At 22.2% G+C, this 6,000-nt stretch overlaps 1 protein-coding gene across 1 annotated transcript in view; it reads right to left on the bottom strand.

The window, feature by feature from the left end:
* The window catches only part of LOC129613586 (zinc finger protein sens-like), a 31,761-nt gene extending 28,343 nt beyond the window's left edge, over positions 1–3,418 (bottom strand). The window contains exon 1 of the mRNA XM_055527716.1: positions 3,351–3,418. The gene's annotated coding sequence lies outside the window, so the exon portion shown is untranslated. The remainder of the gene's footprint in view (positions 1–3,350) is intronic.
* Positions 3,419–6,000: the final 2,582 nt, after the last annotated feature.

Raw genomic sequence — 6,000 nt, forward strand, 5'->3', positions numbered from 1 at the left:
ATTTAATTTTATTAAATAAATATTAGTGTTTCCATATCTGGATCGCAAGCACTATACTAAGTAATGAATAATTCGTTTACTAGAATTGACAATCTCGATAAGACATTAAATAAAATTTAATTGTATTGTTATTGTCCTTGTAGTGGTACAAATTTTATGACAAAAAATTTAAGGGGAGTATTCAATTACTTTAAAATTAAAACAAATGGAGAAAAGATTGTGTCAACTCTGATTGTGTCATTCTCTCGATTGTGATGCTCACAGATGACAAAAACATACTGTTCCTATTACTAAATTTGTTTGTTTGTATTTGAAATAAGAGTAAATACTTTTTAACACAAGTATAAGAACAACGGCTTACACAAATTCGGTATTCTTGTGTCAGAATTAGAGATATGGGATTGTTGTATGAAATATAAAAGAATCATGCTTCAGTTCCATAAAAATATTGGAATAGCTATAGTGACTAGCCTATACCATAGTTTTTCTTAATATGAAATATTTAAGACCATTAATATTTATTGTTTAATTCTATTGGCATTAATAATATCGAATATTATAGATATTATAGATATTATAGATAATTACTTCTATAATGACCTGGTCACGGTTATCCGAGGTCCGAAACCCATCGGTTAAAGGATCAGGACTATTATCACTACACTATTGTTCAAATACTAAATCTGAGGTATAAGCGCCTGAAAAAATGGCATATTGCTTCTAAACTTGTATGGCAGCCATTCGAAACGCCTTTTCGTTCGAATCAAATCTAATTTTTCCGGTTTCGAGTTTGAAAAATTTTGGTACACCTTTCTTCATATATTTGGAGTTATTGTTTTAAAAATTTGATTGAATGTTATTAGTATAAACAGAATAGAACCCGCATCAATTAGATGTGTTACCTTCTATTATTCATAGTGAATTTTTATAATTTTTCATTAATTTTTTCAAATTTTTTATCCATTAATTACCGAGATTATATAAAATGAGGATTATATATTGTAATATTGTTGAATTAATATAAAAAATGAATTGAATATCATTCAATGTAAACCACTTAAAATTTTCTCTGTTTGTTTGCTTTAATAATTAAAATAATAATAATTGTTAATAAATTGAATTGTGGATTATTCTAAATAAGTAATTCAAGAAATTTTATAAAATCCTACTGTGGGAGCCTCAATTATAAAATTCCTTTTTTAAAGGAACTAAAAAATAGAATAAAATTTAATAAAAATCTCCTTTAATGTATTCCTTTTTTAATAAAATAGAAAAAGGTGGAAAAAAATTCTGTAACTTTTATAATTTTTTTCGTGGAGTACTTGTAACACCTGCATTAGGTGCATTAATTAGTTGGTTTAATATATTATGATGGTTTCTAAATGTAAATGCTATTCTTATTCTTCTTATAATTCCTTAAATTATTTTATTTTCTTTTTTATCCTGTATAATGTTGGCGTCCTGCGTAAAAATGCTGACTATCAAATAAAATTGTATTAGATATAAAAAAAAAGAGGAAAAAAACGGAATTATCAGGGACCAGGAGTCAATAACATATATTATATAAGGGTATTTAAGGAAATATAAAATAGTTCTGAGTAAATTTAAATGCACAAGCATTTATTGGTTGGGAAATGAATATTTTAATGAACACATGTCCTACGGTAAGTGTATATGAATATAAAGCATTATTTAAAAAATTCATTATTCAATCTTAAAATTTATAAAAATATTAAAGGATGAAAATTTACATGGCCATTCGAATCTATACAAATTTATAATACTTTGGATAACAATAAAAGGACGGAGAAATTTCATCATACAAAAATACGATATTAAAGTTGTACGTCACAATTGTTAATAAAATTCAATAATAAAAAATTATGGTTTTTCTATTACAGGTGGAAAATTTCTAGTTAAATCAGAGGCCTGCATCTTATCGAAATATATTTTATAAACCAATATCGAAAATAATATCGTAATATCGAAATAGATTTTATAAACTCTTATGATTTCTGATTTGATACCATTTAGTTTTTATGATTCACATTTTTATAATTAATTTTGAAATAAATCTAGAAAAAAATTTTTTTGTACTTCCCGTAAAACCTGCCGTTTTGAAATTTAAAATTGATTTGAATTTAATTGGAACATAATAAATTTCAGGTAATTAAGATTGTATTGTTAAATTTTGTGTATCGGTATTAAACCATGATTTTTTTGGTATTTTTTCTATAAAACAAAATTTGTTAAAAAATTGCAATTTGAAAAATTTATTAAGCAATAATAACTTCTTTATAGATTCCGACTGCAAATCAAGATCATTTCTTAAATAGGAAAATTTAAATTTTGTGAATATATTCTGATGTATTTTTTGCTATTATTAGAAAAATGGATACAATTTATAAATTTACTAAACAAATTCGAACATGAGTTCTCTTTTTACATATAAGAATTAAGGACTAAAAGTATATATTATGGTCTGATAGGAAATTGTTCTTCTAATTTACGAAATCACTCAAATACTAGAATAATTTAAAATTATAAGCTTATACGAATACGGTTGTGTATAAAACTTGTGTACATTGATTCAAATTTCAAATTTTAAATTTAATGCCGAATATACTCAATTATATAATATTCAAGCAATTCGAACAAAAATTATTAGCCGAACTAACAAAAATTTTACAAAAACAATGCTTTATGTTTTGTATTCCGATATTTTTCGATATCTATAATTTTTCAATAATCTCTTTAACTTGTCTGTAAAAAATTATGTGCTAAATAATTATTTAATTAAAAATTTTTCACAGTTATAACGCTTCATTATCCTTCCATTAGTATAGAGAAATTGTAAGGGTTATACATTAAAATTTACATTTTATATTTTGTCAAATTAATATTCTAGCAAAATTTTAATAAATTATTGTTTTCGGAAATTCAATATTAAATATAGTATTCAGGATCGAGGATATCTAAATCAGTAAAAATTATAATTTTTTTTAAACGGTTTAGGGTTCTGAAACCGAAACGAATTCGGTTTAAATTAACAACCAAACAACTGGTTTCATTGTTTTATAATATATTTATATTTTTATCCAACAATAAAAGTCTAAATTCCAACTATTAGCATTATTATTGCTTTGGAAATAAAAAAGTTTTGAAATGGACTTAGCTCAATTTCAAAATAAACCATTCAAATAATGCCTAGAATCCCATTTGATAGAAACATAAAAAATTTAATTTCTTCGAATTCAGTGTGTTTTGGAACCGATAGAATATATTTAGTGTTATATATTTAATATTAATTACTAATTAAAAATTTTAAATAAATAAAATTTAATTCTCACCTCTCTTTCTCTCTTCAATTATTTTTATTTAATTGAAAATTTTATTTTAATTTTAATTTTAAAAATTATGAAACCTCAATTTCAATTTCCTTACAGTTTTCATTTAAAATTATTTAATATTAAAAATTAAAAATAAAAAAAAATTTTTAGTTATGACAATTTTTATAAATTTATTTTTATAAATTTTAATTATTAAAATTATTATTTTGTGTAATTGTGGACGTAATTTAGAATTTGAATCTCTTAAGGCACTCAATGTTTTGTTTGTTTTGTTTTTTTTTTCTGGTTCTTCATTTAAAAGGCACTTTGTTTTTTTTTGTTTTTTTCGTTATTTTATTTTATTTTAATTTTTTATTATTAAATGTTTTCTCTCGAATTAAATTTTTTTGTTACACTTTTATTTGTTAATAATAAAGGATGTGAATAAGGATATTTAGAATAGAAAATCATTTAATTAATGGACGCGCGCGACTTTTTGCGTATTTTCTTTTATTTTTTTATTTTTTTACTACTCCTTTTTTTGGGCCTTTCATTTTTAGTCATTAATTTGCAGTTTTTAACTTTGTTTATCATAAATTTTTAGTTTTTGTACTAAATATCACCCTGTTATTTGATTGTTTTGTCAAAAAGGCACTTATACAAAATACACAATTAGTAAAGTGTGTAAAAATTACACTTTAAAAAACATCATAAAATAAATCATTTTTTTTTTATAATTCCTATTGTTTGTTATCCTTTTTTTCCTCTCAAAAATTTCATTGTAAATTGCAAAGTAATTAAAAAGCAGAAAGAAAAATCACAAAAAAAAAATATTAAGTTAAAAAAAGGAATTTGAAATTCTCTTGAAATTTTTATTGAAAATTGCGTAAAATGAACCGCTCGATACGGTGCTCAGCACCTGACTGAATCTCAACTAAATGGTGATCGTATAAATTGAAAAGGTAAGTTTTTTTTTGTTTTGCTTTTGTTTTTCTTGTTTTTATTTTCTGTTTTTTTTTTGAAAAATAACAAAAAGAAAACGAAGGCAAGTAATATAAGAAACAAAAAAATTCAACCACAGTTTAAAAAAAAAATTTTCTTATTTTGAAATTAAAAAACCAAAAACAGTTTTAAGTCACCAGGTATTCAGTACTTTTGCCGCCTGCATGCCTGCCTTTTACTTATTTAGAAATTAAAAAAAGAAAAACAGAGTCAAAAAGGAGAATGTGTTGAAAAATGTTGAAATTAATTTATTAATATTTTTTTTTTTGTAAATATTTCTAATATTCCTTTATGGTGAAATTAGAAATCTCGAGGTGAAAATGAAATCTCGTAATTGTAAATAAATTGAAAAAGAAAAAAGAGTGGTCAAAAAGGAAATAAAAATCAAGAAGGTAAGTGGATTAATTTTTTTATTTTTTTCTTTTTTAGGTTCCTTTATTGTTTTGCAACAAAATGTGTTGAATTGAAAAATATACACCATAACTTTTATACAAAAACTATAATACTTTTTGCTTTTTTTATACATGATACCGGTGTAACGGTATTGCATATTATTTTTTTGTTGTTTAAATTTTTACTGTACATAAAATACAAATGTAAATTTAAATTATATATACATATACATATATACATATTCATATATATATTATATGGGTTGTGAGTAATAAAATAAAAATAGTAAAAATTAGAGTTTTATAATAGTGGTTGGAGATTTGAATAATTTTACTCTATTATATATTAATATACATTTTGTTATACTTTTATACATAGAGAATTAATGTACTTGGTGAATACTTATGCTATGTATAAATGGTGAAAATAATAGTTTATTTGTAATATAAGAATATTGTGAGCCAATACCAAAAATTCGTTATTTTAACCGTCGGAAATTTTGTATTTCATTGGATCATAATGGTATGCACAAACGTAATAATATATAACACATTTTTTGTTTTTGTTTGTTGTTATTTCATAAACTGAATGTGTTGAATGTAAATATTGAATACGGGTATAATGAAGTCTATATAATGTGTATGTATGTTGTGCGTATAATTATTTCTGAGATGATACCTTACAAGTGTAAGGTATATGAATAGAAGTAAGCATAAATGTATATTGTATATATATAAATATAAATGTATGTATATAATAATTCAATATATTTATTTTGTAATGAGTAATAATTATTATTTTTTTTTGTTATTGTTATTGTTTTTTTGATTTGAATAATATGAATAAAAAATATGGTTTAATTGTTTTTATTATTTTGAAAATTATATTTAAAATTCTTGTATATCTCATTGAATTAATCATTTTGTAAATAAAATAAATGCATATAACATATAAGGTATATATATGTATATAAGCTTTAAGATATATAAGGTATTATATTTAAGCTTTTTAATTAAATTAAGAAAACAAAAATTGTTTTGATTTCATTTTGTATTTTTAATTTCCATATACATACATACATGCACAAAACTATAGGTATATAATTATATTTTAATTTGATTTGTTGATTTTGATTGAATTACGAATATATAGTAAACAATTATATAATATGAAAATAATAAAAAATTGCATACTTATAGGTGTATTACTTTGAAATTTTATGTTATATAATATGTAATATTCTCAATATATTTATTCTAATCTTAAATTAAAGAAT

The sequence above is a fragment of the Condylostylus longicornis genome, unplaced genomic scaffold, assembly GCF_029603195.1.
Source record: "Condylostylus longicornis isolate FDR11 unplaced genomic scaffold, ASM2960319v2 ptg000084l, whole genome shotgun sequence".
NCBI lineage: Eukaryota > Metazoa > Arthropoda > Insecta > Diptera > Dolichopodidae > Condylostylus > Condylostylus longicornis.